The sequence below is a fragment of the Vulpes vulpes genome, chromosome 9, assembly GCF_048418805.1.
Source record: "Vulpes vulpes isolate BD-2025 chromosome 9, VulVul3, whole genome shotgun sequence".
NCBI classification, from domain to species: Eukaryota; Metazoa; Chordata; class Mammalia; order Carnivora; family Canidae; genus Vulpes; species Vulpes vulpes.
Genome location: NC_132788.1, coordinates 2,781,702 through 2,801,522, shown reverse-complemented (window position 1 = coordinate 2,801,522; position 19,821 = coordinate 2,781,702). Strand labels below are relative to the sequence as shown.

The 19,821-nt window shown below is 50.2% G+C and overlaps 2 long non-coding RNA genes across 2 annotated transcripts; both read left to right on the top strand.

Annotated features, from left to right (window-relative positions):
- Positions 1 to 1,980: 1,980 nt before the first annotated feature.
- Positions 1,981 to 3,879, top strand: LOC112908756 (uncharacterized). The gene is made up of 2 exons (XR_003232982.2): positions 1,981 to 3,221; positions 3,368 to 3,879. It is a non-coding gene; the product is annotated as an uncharacterized lncRNA (long non-coding RNA).
- Positions 3,880 to 11,691: 7,812 nt separating this feature from the next.
- LOC140593813 (uncharacterized) lies at positions 11,692 to 19,097 on the top strand. Its single transcript, XR_011994103.1, has 3 exons — positions 11,692 to 11,813; positions 15,456 to 15,537; positions 18,861 to 19,097. It is a non-coding gene; the product is annotated as an uncharacterized lncRNA (long non-coding RNA).
- The last annotated feature ends 724 nt before the right edge of the window (positions 19,098 to 19,821 follow it).

Below are 19,821 nucleotides of genomic sequence, written 5' to 3'. Positions count from 1 at the left end.
TGAAGGCTCTTCCCAGAAGTCATCAGAGGACGACACCAGCCAGCCCCCAAATGCTGGGTCTGTCACTCTGCCGTTGGACTTCTTGTTCCCTAGCCCAGCTACCCCGTCCACGTAAGAAAGGACACCACCAGACAACCAATCAGCTGAAAAAGTGCCTTTCATATTTGTTCCATTAAAGCCTCTTAGCCTGTAAGCAACCAGGAACTCATTGCTTTTGTAGCTGTGGGCTACCTGGTTCGCAGCCTGACAGCCCTGCAATAGACTCTGTCTTAGTTTAGTATGCAGTTTGGATTTTGACAAAGACCTAACGTGCCAGTACTGGAGGTGGCCAAACATATGGTCACATGTCTTACAGTGGATTCCAACAGATGAAAATTCTGAGAACAAAGGGCAATGTTTCCAGATGACAGCGTAGCACTAACACAATGGAAGAAGACTTGCCAACACACATCACTGAAACTTCAGAACTGGAGAGGAGATCGTCTAACTTCTGGAGAGGCTATAACAGGACATGTACAAAGTGTCAGGTGTCAGGACAGCTCTGGAGTCCTCAGATGCCACACTGGGCCACAGAGGAGTGCGGGCCTTCACCTGCATAATTCTGAAGGGAGTATTTTCAGCTAGGCTAAAAGTCAAGCTAAAGACTTATAGTATCTTTAAAAATGTATGTTCCATGTACCCTTGGAGGATGTACACCTCCCCAAGAAAGAGGACAACATGGTGTCCGGCAAGAGGGCAGCCCACACCGGGGGCCAGGCCCACAGGGCACCCGGTCTAGGGACGCGGGGAAGCCCCAGGGAGGCCTCCGTGATCGGAATGCCTCCTGCCTCTGGACGGGTTTGTGGAGGGCTGGGATTCCATTACTGGCAGGTTCCTAGGAAAGCAGGGGGAAGAAAACGATGGGCAAGAAACAGGGTTGTCTCAGTAACACGGGCGGAGACCATTCCGCCAGGAGCTCGTCAAGGGGACGAGGGTGGGGAGGCGTGGGGTGACAGCCACGTGGTCCTCACCGTGGGGAGGGGTCGAGAGTTCAGTAGGGCCTGAAGGCATGAGGTCAGGAAGGAGCAGAATGAACCCAGAGGGAGTGGAAGGGGGAACGCAGGGAGAAATCCATTAGGAAACAGGCAAGAGGGCAGCAACAAGCCACAGGCTGCTGCTTCCTAAGTTAGTCTATTCCCTTCCGAAGAGGCACACAGATCACCGTGAAGAAGGCCAGTGTTCGAGACCATGACGATCAACAAGTTGGTAATAGGAAATGTGAAAACCAAATTTCTAGGCAACTCTCAGAAAGTGCTCGGCCAGTAACCACACCCACTGCTGGGCACCAAGTGGCCCAGGAGCACCTGCTGCGTCAATGTCGGCGCGTCTCCTTTAAGAGGGAGCGAAGCCCCGCCTCCTGCGGAGCTGTCATTTCCCGGGGCCCGTTTTGATGACCTCACGCGGTGCCGGGCCAATGGGAGCCCAGGAGGAGGGTGTCTGCGCGCGGACCAGCTGGGGGCGGGGCTCCTGGGGCAGAACTCTCGGGCGCGGCGCGGCGTCTCGCGGTCCTGGCCGGGGCTCGGGCGGCCGCGTTCCCGGGGGAGGAGGGGGGCGCTCGGCCGGGCTCGGAGCCCGCGTCTTCTCGTGAGAGTGTCCCGGGTCGGGTCAGGGGCCCCGGGCACGGCGGTGCGCTGAGAGGCCTCCCCGGGCTGAGCACCCCCGTCCGGCGACACCCTCCCCCGCCGAGCGCCCCCTCCCCGTCCAGCCGACACCCCCTCCCTCACCCCCCTCCCCCGCTGAGTACACCCCGCCCAGCATGTCCCTGTGCAGCGCCCCCACCCCCGCCCTGGGAGGTCCTGGGGCCCCAGCTCTGGCCTTGTTGGCCCAGACAGCTCACGCGGGAGAACAGGGGGAGAGGCGGCCGGGGTGGGAAGGATGCTCCGGGGAGGAGCCGGAGCGCGGTCCCTCCCACAGGGGTCGCGGGAGGAGGGGCCCGGGGCGAGTCCCGTGGGAGCCTTGGTCGGGTCTAGAAGGTGTTAGGAGCGCAGCAGGCGTGGGAAACCCTGCCCGAGCCCCGGATCTGTGCTGCCGAGAGCCCCCAGGTGTGCGGCGGGAGCCCCGAGCACAGCCACGCGCGGGAAGACCTGGTGTTGGCCGAGGCTTCCGCGCCCGCACCGGCCACCTCGCCGTAGACGGGCCTTCCCAGCACAGCCAGGGCCAGAAACCCTCCAGGCCAGGGCCTCACCCGGTCCGGCATCACCCTGGAGAAAGGCCTCGAGCGTGCAGGGAGCGTGCAGGGAGCGTGCAGGGAGGGTGCAGGGAGCGTGCAGGGAGCGTGTGCTCCTTGTTCAGCCCCGCAGGACACGCACGGAGAAGCTCTGAGAACAGCCCCTGTGAGGACGTGGTCGTCCGGAGCCAGCACGCACCCGGGGCATGTGTCCGAGGGCCAGGTGTGTGGACGCGCCTAGGAGCTCGGCTGCACCCTGCCGCGCCCAGCGCCCTGCAGTTACCTGTCGGCGCCCGTGCGGGGCCCTCTCGCCCAACTGCCAGCCGGGAGGGCCTCCCAGCAGCCTGGGCCCGCTGGAGGCCTTCGTTCTCTTGACGGGTCACCTGTGGGTGACGGGTCACCTGTGGGTGACGCAGCTCTTGGCTAGGAGGACCTCAGCTGGGGGCGTCTGGGGGCTCAGTGGGGCCGGTTGACCTTTTCTCCGAGGTATTGTTGGCCTCCTATGACTCTTGTTGGACTTGTCCAGCTGCCAGGTCTGGCTTCAGAGGAACTGCCCCCCACCCCCTTATCCTGCTAGGTCTGGAAATAGACGCCTTCTTGTTCAAGCCACCTTTATCTGGTGGTCTCTGCTTACTGTGCAGGGTGGGTTGAGAGCAGAATGGAGGTCAGAGATGAGAGCGGAATTGGGGTCAGAAGTGAGAGCGGAATTGGGGTCAGAGAAGAGAGCGGAATTGGGGTCAGAGATGAGAGCGGAATTGAGGCAGTGGGTGGTGGGGGGAGAGTGATGAGGGGAAGAACTCACAGTCCACTTTTGGCTTGGTGGGATTTGCTGTCCAAGACCTTCATGGAATAATTGAAGGCTTTGAGCCTGGCCCCCTCCTCCAGCCCCCGCCAGCGCATCTCCAGGCTGTGCAAGTCGGGTCTGTTGTGTCCAGGGGTGTCCCACACTTGCAAGCTTTCTTCCCGGGACCTCCCTAGGAGCCGCGCCCCCTGAAGTCCAGAACCTCGCAGGCAGGTACGATGACCTATAAGACCTGCAGGGGCTCTGGAGGAGCCATGATTCGTGCAGAAACCCTGGTGTAGTAGTAGGGGGTGGGGGAGACTGTGGCAAAGTTAGGGGGGATGTGCCCCTTGTATTCACAAATGTCCTTTTAACTGTAGCTTTGCAAGATGACAGTGCGCAGAAATTCTCGGGATCTTCAGACCTGCATCTTCCCGCTAGCTATGCTCACAGTTGGTAAACACAGGTGTCCTCCACTTTTTGAAAGTTTGCATCACACCCCTTTGCTGTTACTAGAGACCTGCATTAGTACCCATTATTGCTAACAGAGAAATCTGAAGCGGATTTTCACTTTTATGTAAAAGGTGAACAGTGAAAATACAGTGTTCAGCGTTCATTTTGCAGTGCGCCCTTACGGAGGGGTGCGCACCCTCGGCAGAGAGTGGCCCTGCGCGCTCCCTCTCCAAGAACCGTACTCGGCATCTCAGCGTCAAGCCACCAGAGCTCTGAACTGTGTCTGTGGACGTCTGTGTTTTGTCTCGATTTATTTCGTGCATCTGTTAGCAAGATGTGTCCTAAGGTAATCAGAAAAGCCTAAGAAAGGTGATTTTTTGGGTCTGGGAACCCTCAAAAGTTTTCCATATAAATTACTGGTAATTGCTTCTTCTCTTTATGCCATTTCGGTTTACCAAAGGTTCCATGGGAGCGCTCTACTTTTGTGCGTGTGTGTTTAAAGGTTTTATTTATTTATGCAAGAGAGCACAACCGGGGGGGGGGGGGGGGGGGGGGGAGGGGCAGAGGGAAAGGGAGACGCAGACTCCCTGCTGAGCAGGGAGCCGGATGGGGGGCTCCATCCCAGGATCCCAGGACTCCTGGACCAAGACCCGAGCCGAAGATAGACACTTAACCCCCTGAGCCACCCTGCTGCCCCAGGAATGCACTTTTGGAAAGCAGGGGAAACCTGTACTGGTTCTGTAGTGGTTGGGCCCTTCTCTAGGGCAGAGAAGTCCACTGAGTTGCCCACCTGCCGGAGTGCCAAGGAAATCTGCTGGGCAGCTGCTTGCAGGGAGGGGTGAGGTTGGACTTGCTGGGAAGCTAGCTGGAGCGGGCTGGACTCCCTGCGACCGAGGCGGAGCCGCCTGCTGGGTGCTGCTGCAACTTGCTGGAGGTGGGAGCTCCCCTGCTGTCCCACATCCCAGCCAAAGGCCAGGGGGTAAGAAGCAAGCACTTTCCTCCACCCAGTGCCCCCTCTCGTGCCCTCTACTGACAAGCCTAGCTCGCCAGCTGGCAAGGAAGAAAGGTTCCAGCATCACAGCCGAGCAACGGAGAATGCGTTCGGGAGGGCTTATAGGAGGGTTCAGCGAGTGCTGCAGCGTTCTTCTGCCTGAGAACCAGGCGCCCCTCCGGTCAAGGGGTCTGGGCCTGTAAATTGAGCTGAGAGGCAGGCACCACTGCGGTTGTGACCCAAGGCCAGTTTGGGGCTACAAGATCTAAAGTTTTCCCACCCAGTTTCATCATCAGTATTCACGTATTTCTAGGGGCACCGTGTTCCATTGACCACTGTCGCAGGCCCCTGTGGGCCATGTTTTTTTTTTTTAAGATTTTATTTGTTTATTCATGATAGACACAGAGAGAGAGGCAGAGACACAGGCAGAGGGAGAAGCAGGCTCCATGCAGGGAGCCCGACGTGGGACTCGATCCTGGGATTCCAGGATCACGCCCTGGGCCAAAGGCAGGCGCTAAACCTCTGAGCCACCCAGGGATCCCCTGGGCCATGGTATTTTGATTACCGGCACCTACGTGCTGTCCTTCGTGTCCCTGCCTGTGGCGGTTGGGTCCTGCCACCTGGTCGGGTCCTCTGCTCCTCCAGATCCATCATCCCCAGTGAGGGCGGCCCATCCGCCGTCTCATCCCCACCACTACAGCTACCTGCCAAGGGGAGTAACCAGAGTCTTCCAAGGATGAGCGTGCTCCTCTCACTAATGTATTTCTTCGTGCCTTAGTGAAAATGTGTAGTTAGGAGATAAAGGTGCAGGTCGCACATGATAAATCGAGCCCGACGTTCCTCTCACCTTGTTAAATGGAGGCCATTTTTGAGTTTAGGTTTCCATCAAGCAATCCCATATGCTGTTAGAGCCACCTCCCGCTGCCCAAGTGGGTACCTGAAACCTGGATTCTCTAGTAACTTTATCATCATCAGTAAATTTGGTCTGACCTGGTGTTATATTCCATCCACTTTGCTCTAACACCCTTAGAATCCACATATGTTCTCCATATTTCTACAGATAGGTATTAGCAAAGCCCTCCTGGTTTCCTAGGTGTGCAAGCTGTTCTGCCGAGGGCACGGCGTGTACCCGTCCCTCTGACGCACCCTGCAGAGCGACCCTAGTTATGGGTCTGGTGGCAACAGAGGGTATTGTGAACGAGTGTCCCCCTATCAAGGCACCCACCTACCCTTGGCAAGGTCGTCACAGGACTTTCAAGCAAAGGAAGATTAATCTTCTAAGGCATCACGGGCCAAGCTCACAGGCGCAGAGTGACTCAAGGTTTAAGATGGTCAGTGATATCTGGGTCCGACCGCGTGTCTCCACCCTGAGTTTCACGATCCTTTCCGGTCAATGCCCGGGCTTTCCCTTGAGAAAGGTGAGGCTGTGAATCCAACTGTTGTTCTCAACAAATGCAGTTAATGTTTCCGTGTGACTTTTAGCAATAGCCCTGTGACTACGACAACGGGCTTCCGTGAGAGCGGCCCCTGAAGATCTCCGGTTCTTGCCATGACTACCCATTTTCTGTAAGCACTCTGGTGCACTGGAGAGGCTCGTCCCACATCGGGGTTTCTGTGGCATCATTAGCACCATAAGAAGACGAGCTCAGCAGTGCCGGGGCTCCAAGGCACTTGCTTCGGTCAGGCTCACAATCAGCCCGAGGTGACAGCTCCATTAATTCTTAGGCCAGTGCACGACATGGATTACTGGCTTCCCATTTCCCACTGGTAACGGGCTCATCAGGAGGCTGTTGAGTACGACAGGTGTCAGGTGAGGAGTACGAGTCACTTCCCAAATCCCACCTGTGCAAGCCTATCCCTTGTGATTACTCCTGGTACCGTGTGGTACCAGTCAGGGGCCAGTCCGGCAGAGAGGAACCATCCAGAATCTGAACAAAGCAGGTTGGATATAAAGAATATTAGCTATTTCCAGGGATTTAACTACTATGTGGAGATGAAAGAAGATTCTAAGGAATGCTCCGAGGGACAGTACCAAGGAAGGAACAAATCTGGGAGGAAGCAATCCCTCCCTAAGGGTGTGGAGATTGAGACCTTGTTGGAGATGGTGCCGTTTCAGCTCAGCAGATGGCAGAGGAATTTGATGGGCTGATCCGGACTGGAGGCGGCCGTGTTTGTCGGGGCAAGAGTGGGGAAGAACTATGAGCCAGCAGAAGGGAGAACCCTGCCACTGCCCACCCCCAGGTCCCAAACCCCCCACAGTGTGGGGTGTCTGCACGATTCTCCTGGAAGGGAGGTGCCGTCAGACTTGCTGAGAAGACTGCTGGGGCACAGCTGCCCTTGCTGGGGAGCTGCTGGGGAGCTGCTGGGGAGCCCTCCCCCACACCGGGAATCTGCCGTGTCACTGGGTGTGCAGCAGCCCACCGAGGGTCTGGGGAACAGGGAGGAGGGAAAGCAGGCGGGAACCAGGGAGGCAAACCTGCTGCTCCCCGACCCTCCTGCTCCCTCTCCCGACAGAGCCAGGGCCGCATCCCCTGGCCGGGCCGTGGAAAGCACTGGTACTGCTGAGAGGCAAGCCCTTTACGCCGTGCAACCAACTCCTTTTACCAAGTTAGGGAACCTTGATGGACAAAGGCCAACCTATGTGGCTGGAGAAAAGAAACACTGGCCCATCGCACTTAGGCATAGATGGGAAATCCTGAAGAAAACCCAGGAAACTTGCTTTAGCGATACATAAAATACGGCGCGTTAAGACCACGGGGGCTCATCGCAGCAGCAGGGGGCTGCACACCGGGCCGTGCTCCCCTTTCATGGGATGGGGCTGTTACAGGGACCCACAGCCAAGCCCAGGCCTGCCCTTCCCTGGGGGAGTGCGTCCCCGGCTGCCGTTCCTCGAGGTTCTGGACCCCTTGGGCTTGCTCCCTGGATGTGGGTGACCACAGGCTCTGCCGTGGGGCCAGCGGAGTACAAGGCGGCAGAGCTGGCGCGTGAAGAAGAGCTTCTTGCTGCTCAGAAACCTCCATCTCGGGGCGCCTGGCTGGCTCAGTGGGCTAAGCATCTGCCTGCGGCTCAGCTCATGACCCCGGGGTCCTGGGATTGAGCCCCCTGCTCTGATGCTCTCACTTGCTCGTTCTCAGATACATAAATAAATAAAATCTTAAAAAAAAAAAAACCTCTGTCTCGGGCTGTTACACAGGTGGTAAACTTCTAACTTTTTGAGCTAGTACACATTCTGAGGGGAGTGTGCGTTTTGGCCTTTCCTTAATAATGTTTATGTTATAGAGCAAATTATATATTTTACTGTATTTCCAGATTAAGGAATAAAAGTTATATGATCATCTTAGTGGATGCAGAAAAAGATGTTTAATTAAAAAAAAAACCCTTGTTAAAAAAAAAAAAAAACCCTTGATAACTGGGAATGGAAGCAGGTATCTTTGTTCTGACACAGGTTACTTGTGAAAAAAAAAAAAAAACCTACAGCAAGCATACTAACGGTGAGAAATTTAAAGCTTTGGGTTTTTTTTTTTTAATAAATTAATTTTTATTGGTGCTCAGAAGCTTTGGTTTTGAGTTGGGGGCACTTGGCAATTAACAAAAATAAATAGGTGGTGTAAGAATCAGAACGGTGAAAACAAAACTTGTTATATGACTATAGTCATATACATAGATTTTATATATATATATATATAATCCTAAAGTATATACAGAGAGATTATTAGAATAAGCAAGAAAGTCTACAAAGTCGCTGATAAAAATCAGTGTGGGACACCTGGTGGCTTAGTCAGTTGTGTTTGACTCTTGATTTTGGTTCAGGTCATGATCTCAGGGTCGTGAGATCGAGCCCCACACTGGGCTCCATGCTTAGTGTGGAGCCTGCTTGAGATTGTCTCTCTCCCTCTACCCTTTTTCCCCTGCCCCCCCCCCCAAATCAAGTCTTCTCATCCTCTGCATCAAAACCAGGAAATTAGAAATTAAAGATTTAAAAGGGTGCAGCTTACAGTGGCATGAAAAGCAAGTAGCCAGGACTGTGCACGGCAGAAGGCAAGATATCTTTGAGAAACATCAAGATCCAAAGAGACTATATAAAAATGTCAAATTTCTCTACCTTGAGACTTAATGAAATTCCAATTAAAATGTTTACTGGTTTCCTTTTTGAATTTGGAAGGCAATCCTAGTAATTATAAGTAACGTAAAGGGATGAAGCTAGCCAACTGGCTCTGGAGAAACAGATGCTGGGAGTCTTGCTCCACCTGACTTGAGGACTTAGCCGATGGCCGTGGTACAGGTGGAGAGTGGTGTTATGTACAGGGACAGACGCGTGGACCAGTAAGACCAGTAGGCCAGCACACAGAGCCGAGAAATAGATCTGCGGGTCTGTTTGTGCCTGACTCATGATGCAACGGGCTTCAGTGAAGGGGTTCAGTGCGTGGCCGTGGATGTGGGGACGGACGCCGGCTCTGACCCTCCTGGTTCCAGAGGAGGCCTTGGGTGGCCAGTGGGGTCCCGCTCAGGCTGACTCTCAGCACGGATGCTGAGGCTCGGGGAGGTGAGGAGGGGCGCCGGCCGCAGTCACTCCACCCACAGGGTGGGCCCAGGGCCCCCAGCCTGAGCCGCATCCCACGCCCCTGCTCCAGCTTCACAGTGACTGTCAGGCCCCAGACAAGGCTGTTTTCTGGGGGAGTAGGTTAGAGTGGGGGCTGGTACTTCCTAGGGAAACCGGTGTCCTTCGACTGGAAGGAGCTTCCTGTTTCCTTTGCGGAGATCCCGGGCCTGGCCGATGGGAGGTGCTTCCTAAAGCTGCTGAGGGAAGGAATGAATGAATGGATGAACGAATGAAAGGTGTGTTCTGACGAAAATGAGCTCATCGTATGGCCTGAAATGGCCTGCAGAGGGTGCCTTGCTGAGGACCAGAGGCTCCCCCAGGCTCCTCTCCCCAGGTGTGAGTCGGGGTGTCTGGGGCCCGGGAAGGGGCTTGGAGGACGTGTGGCTATGAGACCCCGCAGGGGCTCGCCTGCTGCTGCAGAAGGCCACGAGCCCCCAGTGCCGCGGGGGTTCCAGGGCCTGGCGCAGCGGAGTTCCGAGGCTGGCAAGCCCTACCTGACGCAGGTGCGTGCGCTACAACTACATTACGGCGCAGGAGCGGCGGGGTTGGGTGACTCGGGGACAGACCTTGAGCATTGCCAGGTCCAGCTCAGTCCTGCCCCCAGGCTCACGGCCGTCGGGAGACAAGGCGACCGCCACCTTATGCCCGGCACGTGCGGGGGCTCAGAGGGCATCGGGCAGGGAAGCGGCTGCCCTGCAGGCCTCGGGGCAGGTGGGCAGGCTCTGGGTCCCTTACATCACCCTCTGCAGCCCCTCGCCCTCCCGGCCTCCCCGAGTCCACCTCTGGGTGCTCCTGCAGGGCGGGCACAGCGTCCTAACGCCTGTCCTGCCTCCTGTCTGTCCTGCGGCCTGCCACCTTCTGTGCCCAGCGAGGAGGAGCTCCCCCGAGCTCCTCCACCCCCTCCTGCCCTGTAGACACCTCCAGCTCCTCAGTGGCCCCACCAGACCTCCCCCCACTTCTGGGGGAGCCACTTCCCCTCCCCTCCATGCCCCGCTCCTCCCCACAAGCTGTGCTGGGAATCCCCTCGGAGCTACTCCCACCCCCTTCTGCCGGGAAGCCTTCCCTTGCCTCCCCGCTGAGTGTCGTCCACGGTGCTCCCCAAGCATTTGTTGTAGGGCTGTGAGGGCAGGGTTGTGGTCCTCACACCGTGGGGGGTTGGGCAGGGTGCTCAGTGAATGCTTGTAGATGGAGCTGCTTGGGGGGATGTGCTCAGGGGGTCCGCCTTATAGACACCCCCCTCCCCCCGGTGTTTGCCTGACAGTAACTTAAAGACTTTCATTTCTTCTCGAAGGTCTCTAGGACCAGATAATCCTTACCCTGATTAATTAAAGCTTTAAAGAACCCAGGACTTCCTGATGTATGGAAATGGGACATTTCTGAACAAGAACCTTTCTTATCTTCCAAGACTGATGGTGCTGAGATGACAGGTCCCTTGCTTCTTGCTGTGAGAGAGGGTAAGGTTCTAGAAGGATTTCTACTCAGGAGAGTGCCCATTCCGTAGCCTCCGACGGTTGAAATCCTATAGGGTTGCCAGACTGAGTACAGGAAGCCCAGTTAAATTTGAATTTCAGGTAAACCCCAAATAATTTTTTTTAGTATCGCTATTTCGCAAATAATATTAACATTTAACTGGACAGCCTGGATTTTTATCTGCTAAATTGGGCAATTCTATTTGGAATAAGCTCGGGAATAAAAATAAAGATTTTATGAATATGTAATTCTGCCAGTGGGAAATCTGTCTTATACATAAGGATGGTGACTATTTTGAAGAGCAAACAAAGTAATCAGACCTTGTTTTGTATTTGTGAAATCTGAATGAAACTCTTCCAAATTAGCTTTAAAATACATCTGAAAAGCATCAGTGACTTCCTAGGTGCCTACCATCTATGCATCTGGTGATGCTGTTATAAATGTCTGAAAAATATGAATGTTTAGCAAAACATCTCCATAAAGCCCAGTTTATTGTATTTACCCATGTGTGTGTGTGTGTGTGTATATATTTTTTTTCTTTTTTTTTTAACTTTTTCTGTCATTATGTTTTCCTTCCTGATGTTCTAAGAGCCTTTGTTTCTCATTTCCTTTCTACTTCAAGAGCTTCCTTTAGCCATTCTTCACACCTGGTCTGCTGGTGACAGACTCTCTGAGTTGTCCTTCATGTGAGGATGTCTGGGTAGCCCCCCCCCCCATTAAGTTTTGAAGATATTGGAAGATTTGAAGATGGTTCTTTTCTTTCAGTGCTTGCCAGATATGGAGCCACTTCATTCTGATCTCCATGGTTTTTGGTGACAAATCATGTCATTTCAATTGTTTTTCTCCTATAGGTAAGACGTTTCTGGGGGCACCTGGCTGGCTCACGTGGCAGGGCGTGCAACTCTTGATCTTGGTGTCATGAGTTTGCACCCATGTTGAGTGTAGAGATTGCTTAAATAAATAAACTAAAAAAACAAGGTGTTTCTGTCTTGCTGCTTTCAAGGTGTTTTCTTTGTCCTTAGCTTTGAGAAGTCTCATGATGTGTCTTGATGCAGATTTTTGGGTTCATCCTTTGTGGTGTTTGCTTAGCTTCTTGAATCTGTAGGCGTGTGTGTGTGTGTGTGTCCCTCCCTCTTCCCAGGACTTGGATGACATGAATGTTGCATCTTTCATTATCATCCCACATGTCCCTGAGACTGTTAATTTTTGTTGCTAGTCTATTTTTCCTCTGATGTTCAGGTTGGAGATTTCTACTGTTCTCTCTTCCAGTTCACCAGTTCTCCCCTTTCCTGTTCTGCTGTGGAGCCACCCGGTGAGTTTTTAAAAAGCTTTGGTTATGGTATTTTTCAGTCATAAAATATCCATTACTTTGTTCATATCTTCTGTTTCTTTGTTGAGGCTTCTGTTTTTTTTTTCATTTATTTCAAGTGAGTTCATAGTTCCTTACTGAAGCATAAAGTATGATGGCTGCTTCAAAACCCTTGTCAGATAATTCCAGCACATATGTCATCTTGCTTGACTGTTTTTTTCTCCTATAAGTTGAGGTTTTTCTGTTTCTTGGTATGATGAGTGATTTTTGGTTGTATCTTGAACATTTTGGGTATTTGGGATTTTATTTAAATCTGTCTTTGCAGGCAACTTCTGAGGTTCCCTCGTCACTGAGGGAATGGGGTGTGGCCTTGTTACTGTCAGGTGGGTGGAAGTCTAAGTCCCCTTCTTGGCCTCTGGTGACACTCTGGGGGATGGAGAGGATACCTTCTCAGAAGCCTTAGGGGTGTGGGGTGGCAGGGTGGTCACCTCATTAACACTGGAGTAAAGTCCTGACTCCCTACCAGGCTTCCTCTGACACCACCATGGTGTGTGTGTGTGTGTGTGTGTGTGTGTGTGTGCACGTGTGCTGATCTCCTTTGGACTAAGTTTCTATCTTAGCATATCAGCCATATCAGGGGAGGCCCTAAACCCAAGCCTACCTTGTCATTGATACTTAGAAGGACCTTAGATTTCAAGCATTACCTTAATCTTTATAGAAAACAGGATGAAAACCAAAAGCAATAGGTTCACAGAGCCAGGATGGGCAAGCAGAAGGCCCCTGGGGGCTGGTTATAGTGTTTGAGTCCTATAGGGTCTTCCTGCTGAAGGAGACAAGTGCACCTGCTCTATGTGAGTCTTCCTGTGGACAGAGGGCTATAGGAGGGTTTGGAGGCTCTGGGTCCAATGTCACTTGGGTCTCTAGCCTTGGGCAAGGTATCTATGCCTGGGTCCTATTTTCCTTATTAAATCAAGAGGAAGAACTGACAGTCTCTGGTGAGTAACTAAGCATCTTTGGCGTTCCCCATCCTTGTCTGTGGTGGCAAAATCAAAATTAAGGAAGCCTCAGAAGAGTGCAGAAATTGGATTTACCTGGTGATTAAGCACAGGGAATTTATGTGGGAGTTTGAATCCAGCGTAATGAACAGGGGAACAGAATGACACCTTGGCCATCAGCACATCATAAGGTCATCATCAATGCCTGGTCTTGACTCTAGAAATAATAAACATTCCCTCCTCATCCCCAAACCCTTAAAATCTAAATCAACTTTATAAGTCATCCAGTTCTGACACTGGCCTTTCGTGGGTGATTTTGGGGACAGGGACCCTGGGGAGGGCTCACAGCTCATTCTCTGGGCTGGGTCCTGACCTTGTCCTGGACAGGCCCAGGGAAGGGACTGTGTTCCTGAGGCATTTCCACAGACCCAGGGCTGGTGCCAGGTGTTCCAGGCCACTCAGGGACCCTGCACTGTCTTCTAATATCATACAAGTCCAGGACAGAATGTGCTGGTAACTAATAGAACAACAAGTGCAAATTGGTATTTGGACAGAGAAGGATTTTCAGGTGCTCTGGGGAGAGGAGTCTTCGAGTCCTTTCACCTAAATAAGAAAGTTTGAAAAAGTTAAAAAAAAAAAAAAAAAAGGCCATCAGTGGGCAGCATGAACTGGCTCTCTAATGAAAGAGACAGTGATGAGAAAGGCCCTGTCCTGGGTGTGACACGTCTAGACGCATTGTCTCCATTGGAGCAAGAATTGGCTCAGCACCCCCGAGCTTCCAGTGCGCCTGTGCTGTCAGCCTGGCGGAACTGGTCCAGTTGGGGCGCACATTCCTGGGTCCTCGGAATGCAGGAACTGGTCCTGCATTCAGTTCAGCAGATGCTTGGGCCCGTGCAGCGCTAGGGAAGGGACAGCTGCCAGAGCCCCAGGGACTGGGCCCTCAGGGCTTTCAGGGTGGAGGCGCTCTGAGCAGCACGATGCAAACTTACTTCTAGCAAGAAAGGGCAGTTTGTCAGCAATCCCCCTTGTGGGAGTGGATCGGAGCCTCCCCGGGGTTCCTATCTGCCCTGCAGGGGAGGGGCTGAGCGGATCGCCCCCCACGTGCAAGAGCCTCGGAGAATGGCAACTTTAGCCGCACGGCCCACTCCATTCAGTACAGACCTCAGCCGGGGCTGCGGCGAGTGAAAGGTGGCCCTCATCCTGAGTTTTATTGTTCATGTGTTGGTCCTTTATTGTGTAACTTGGCCTGATGTAGGGCTGAGAAAATGCATTGTCTTATTTCACCCTTGACATTTTTATTGCAGGGAATTTTCAAATCTGTGGGAAAGACTGTTCAGGCTGCTTCCTTGGGAATTATTTAAAGAGAGACAGGTTAGCTACTGAATGCAGGGAGAGAGGAAAAAAGCGAGGGAGAAGAGAGAAAGAATGTGCGGGAGGAGAGGGGTTTGCAAGTACGGAACCTCTGGTCACAGCATTTTACTTCTCTGCTTGTTCTGAGTATCATAATTTTCTAAGCGAGATGTACTTTCCCGATAGTGTTTTCCCCCCTCCTTTCCGTTAATCAGATGCGAACTGAGCCTCCCATTCCTTCAGTGTCCCCAGCTCTGTGACCTTGGCCATGTCTCTTCACTCCGCTGGGCCCGTGTCTCTTCATGTTTAAGGGGAGACTGAGAACGTCCTCCACTGCTTAGGGTTATTTCAAGGGTCACATGAACCCAAGCAGGGGATGCTGAGGAAGGAAGTACTGTTTAATGGGGCACGTATTAAAGTGGGGGGTGGGTGGGGAGGACTCCCAAGGGGAAGCCACACCTAGCCAAAATCGGAGAGTTTACTAGGAGAAGGGGCAGGTTTGAGGGTGGGGGAAGAGGGAGGGATCTTGTGCAGAGCCCCATGGTGGAAGTGTGCCCACTAACCCCAGGGGCTGAGAGGAGGCAGGAGGGAGAGAGGAGCAAGGGAACTGCGGAGACCAGCAGGTGGAGACTATGGAGTGTCCACTGGGTCAGGTGAGCACCCTGATCCTCATCCCATGAGCCTCTGGAAGTCACCTAATGGTTTTAGGGAAAGTCACAATGGGACTTGAATTTTGACAAGAGTTGTACTGGCCACAAGAGCCAGCCTTGACGTCTAGGCGGAGGGGAGGCAACGACTTGGCTATTTCCTGAGGCCCGTGTGGATTCTGCAGCTTGGGTTGTGGCAGTGGTTGGCACAGCAGGAGGGGACTGGAGAAGAGTGGGCTGATGTTAGATAATTAGATAATTGCTTCGGGAGTCGGGTCTTCTGGTCTTGGTGACTGATCACCCGATGTGGTAAGGAGGGGGGTGGTATGGAGGACTGTGCCTCATGCAACTGGATGGAATCTTTTCATTCACTGGTATGGAAGCTACTAGATCAGGTTTGGACTTGGAAATGTTCAGTTTGAGGTATCTTTGAGACACATTAGTGAAAAATGTGGAACAGGTATCGTTGGATGTATAATTTTGAGTTCAGGGTTGAGATCTGGCCCCATTTTTTACCTTTGCCTGTGTCTACACTGACCGCCATGTGGCTTTTCATTGAGAGTGAGAGTAAACGTCCCAGACCCTTGACTGGAGGCTCAATTCTCTTCCACAAAACTTCACCCAACTCTTCTCAACCCCTCATTTCCTCCCAGCTGTGTCCACCAGATCCTTTCCTTCCTGTGCGTGGTTCAGACTCCTCCAAGTGTGCTACCCTCACAAGGAGGCTCTTCAAAGGTCTGTAAGTACGATCGTCAAGTGTTGTCCCTCTCCATCTTCAGATCTAAGCTATCGGCTCCCTACACCTAACGCACAGCGGGGGGACAGGCACTGCATAGCCACTTCGAGATTCCGCTCTAAAGAGGGGGACCTGGGAGGCCCAAAGGAGTCACTGATCCAGAGCAATTCTGTCATCGCGCTGGGCAAATGGTGGAAGCTCCTTGATTAGGTCTCAGGGCCCAGAAATGATTCTTCAGAGCGCTTGGCTCTGTCCTTTGGCTTCTTGGCTCTATCCTCTGAGTCTTCCTTCCTTTTTCTGTGAAAGATGGTGCATTTTTGCATTGGGGCAGTTTTCAGAGCCTTATTTCTGTCAGTGGAATTTGGGGATCAAATCAGTTCCTTTTTTTTTTTTTTAAGATTTTATTTATTTATTCATGAGAGACACACACAGAGAGAAAGAGGCAGAGAGAGAAGCAGGCTCCGTACAGGGAGCCCGGCATGGGACTCGATCCCGGGTCTCCAGGATCAGGTCCTGGGCTGAAGGCGGCACTAAACCGCTGAGCCACCCGGGCTGCCCCAAATCAGTTCCTTTAATTTGGTTCTGCTTCTATCCCTTTCAGTCTAAGCTGGCACTGTCTTTGCTGATGTGATTCCAACTACAGTGTTGCGGCTCACATGTCAATCTCACTGGGGGTTCCCTTCCTTAGCTACATTCACAAGTCTCTTCTAGATAAGCCTTTTCACTTTGTTTCTTCCTTCTTTTGGTTGAATTTGTTGTTATTTTTAAATTTCTTGAAATGGAGACTTTGATGATTGATTTTTAGCCTTTTCCCCCCTCATTTACGTGCATTTAAACCGATACAGGTTCCCTCTGAGCATCCCTTTGACTTTATTCTGTTAAAGTTTTTCTTTTTGAAGATTTTATTTATTTATATGAGAGAGAGAGAGAGAGAGAGAGAGAACACAAGCAGGGAGAAGGGGTAGAGGGAGAGAGAGAGAGAGAGAAAGAAGCAGAATCCCTGCTGAATAGGGGCCAGACACAGGGCTTGATCCCAGAACCCGGAGATCATGACCTAGCTGAAGGCAGACACTTAACTGACTGAGCCACCCAGGTGCCCCAATCTCTTAAATTTTGGTATGTTCTACTTTCATTTTCATTTACTTCAAATTCACTGATTTACATTATTTTTTAAACTCACAGGTTATTTAAAAGCAATTTTAAATTTTCTTCACAATTGTAGGTTAATTCCAATATAATCAGAAAACAGAGAATGCAGTGTGTTTATTTAAAATTGTCGAGATTTCAATATGTTGCTCAAGTCTTCTATATATTTACTGATATAATTGTCTGCTTATTTTATGCATTTTAGATAGTTGTTTATTAAAGTATTTCATTTTGATTGTGGATTCATCTATTTTCCTTCTATTTTTGTAATTATTTGCTATATATATTTAAAGATTTATTTATTTATTTTTAGAAAGAGAGAGGGGCCAAGGGAGAGAGAAAGAAGCAAACTCCCTGCTGAGCATGGGCCCAACTTGGGGCTGGATCTCATAACCCTGAGATCATAACTTGAGATGAAACCAAGAGTCAGATGCTTAACTGACTGAGCCACCCAGGGACCCCAATTTGCTTTATATATTTTGAGCATATATTATTAGGTGCATACAAATTTGGAATTGTCAATACTTCTTGACCCTTTAATGAAAGATTCCTCTTTATGTTTCTTGCTTTTGAGTTTAATTTGATATTAGTAAACTTCACTGGCTTTCCTTTGGTTAATGTTTGTATAGTAGATCTTTTTGAATGCTCCTTTTACTTTCCCATCCTCTGTATCCTTATATTTAAGATGTATATCATGTAAGTGTCAAGCTTCATTTAATTGAACTTTGTATTTTTATCCAATCTGATAGTTTATCTTTTAATTGGTGTATTTAACAAAATTACATTTATTATAATTGCGATATATTTGGGCTCAAATCTACCTACCATGTAATTTTTTTCTTTGTTCACATGTCAAATGTTCCTTGTCCCAAATTTCTCTTAAAATGATTTTCTGTATTTTCATCTGTAGTTTTCTTTCTGTATTTCATTTTCTACTGACTTATCTTCCATTTCTTTATTTCTCTATCCACTGGTGTATAATATGCTTTTACAGTAATATATGGAGTTCTATTTTTTAAATATTATTTCCCTCTTTTATCAATGAGGTATAATTTAGGGGCACCTGGGTGGCTCAGTTGGTTAGGTAGCTGCCTTTGGCTCAGGTCATGATCCCGGGGCCCTGGGAACAAGCCCCTCGTTGGGCTCTCTGCTCAGCTCTCTCCCTCTGCCTGCCACTGCTCCCCCTGCTTGTGCACTCTCTCTCGGTCAAATAAATAAAATCTTCAATGAAGTATTACTTATATATGATAAAGTGCACAAATCCTGTGTTTAGCCTAACAAACTGTTACATACACATGCACACACATGCACATCTTTGTCTATCTCAATCTCTATATCACCTTTGCTTATATTCATATCAAATAATCAACTGTATCAGGATATTTTATGTTCCTAGCAACCCAGAGTCTCCCTTATGTCCATCACATATGATATTTCCTCAGAGATAACCTCTTTTTTTTAACCTCTATCACCATGGATTAGTTTTGTCTGTTTTTGAATTGTCTATAAATGAATTCTTTAGTATATATTCTGTTATATCTGTGTTGTTTACTCAACATTATGTCTTAATTCATCCATGTTTCGTGTAACAGTAGTTTTTTATTGTTATGTAGAAATCCATTATACAAATATGCTACATTTTATTTATTCTCATTTTTTTAAGGTGGGAGAAATTTTTTAAAAAGATTTTTATCTATTTATTCATGAGAAACACACACACACAGAGAGAGAGAGAGAGAGAGGGAGAGAGAGGCAGAGACAGAGGGAGAAGTAGACTCCTTGTGGGGAGCCCGATGTGGGACTTGATCCCAGGACCCTAGGATCAGGACCTGAGCCAAGGGCAGATGCTCAAACACTGAGCCACCCAGGTGCCCTGGTTTATTGTACTGTTAATGGACATTTGATTTATTTCTATGCCATTATTCTCTTGTGACTTTTTCTCTTGATCTTGTGTCCATTGTGTCTGGTAATTTTTGATTGAATGTTGGGCATTGTATCATAAATTGATGCAGTTCTGAATGATGTTATCTTCCTCTAGAGAGGTTTCACTTTTGCTTATGCTAGGCAGTTAGAATAGGGGCAGACTGATTTAATTTAATCAGGTAGTGAACTGATTTGAGGTGGTTTAAAGTCTTGTAAGGCCAAGTCAATGTCTGGATTATCTTTTTTTTCACAGGTATGCTCCTTGATGCAGCCTGAACTCCAGTTACTCCACAGCCTAGTGAAAGTGCCTGAAGCTCTGCTTGGCTTCTCAGACTCTTGGCTTTTATTCTCTCCATGGCCTGTTAGCCCATGGGCTGCTGTTGGCACATAAGCAATCACTTTGAAGAGATAAGTGATGAAGAGTGTTGGGGTCACTTCTGTGCATTCTTCTTGTCTCTCAAGGTCCTCACGCTTTGGCTAAATAAGTACCTTGAACCACAGTTGTTGTTGTTTTTCTTTTCCTCTCAGACCTATGAGATTGATGAGAATCTGCTTCTCCCACTCACAGCCACTTTCTGCTTGGCTTCCAATCCTCTCAAATCCATGCTGCTTAGGAATTTCCAAGTACCTGGATGGGGGGGGGGGGAAGCACTCAGTGTCAGACTCACATCAGTCAGTTTTCTTTTCCCTGGGATTGTTGTGTTTCATCCAGCTTTTCTTATTATTTCTGGCACAGAATTTGGTCTGATACAAGCTACTCTGTCATGCTAGAGCAGATTGGTGGAATAATTCCAGGCACCTTGTTTCAGCATCAGTTTGCATTCTATCAGATGATTCTTAAATTTGATTTTCCTAATTGTCCAATGAAATAGTTAGCTAGTTATTGTCCCTACTTTACATGTGGGGGACGCTGAGGCTCATAGGACTAAAGTGGTTGAGGGGGTTTCTATCATTGATATGTGGTGGGGTCATCTGAAACCCTTACTCAACACTGAGGCCCACTTGCACTGTACCTGACACCATTTAAGAGAACCCAAACTGTGTGCAGGGAACAGGAAACAGCAGTAATCGAAGAAGGGGAACCTGGTGGGTGGTGGTTCAGTCACTGAGTTAAAAGGAAGGTACTCAGTGAAACATGAGTGAAATTCTCTATAAACAAATGCCATGTGGATGCAATTATTTTCACTCTAAGCGACTGGGAAGTCCCAGCAGCA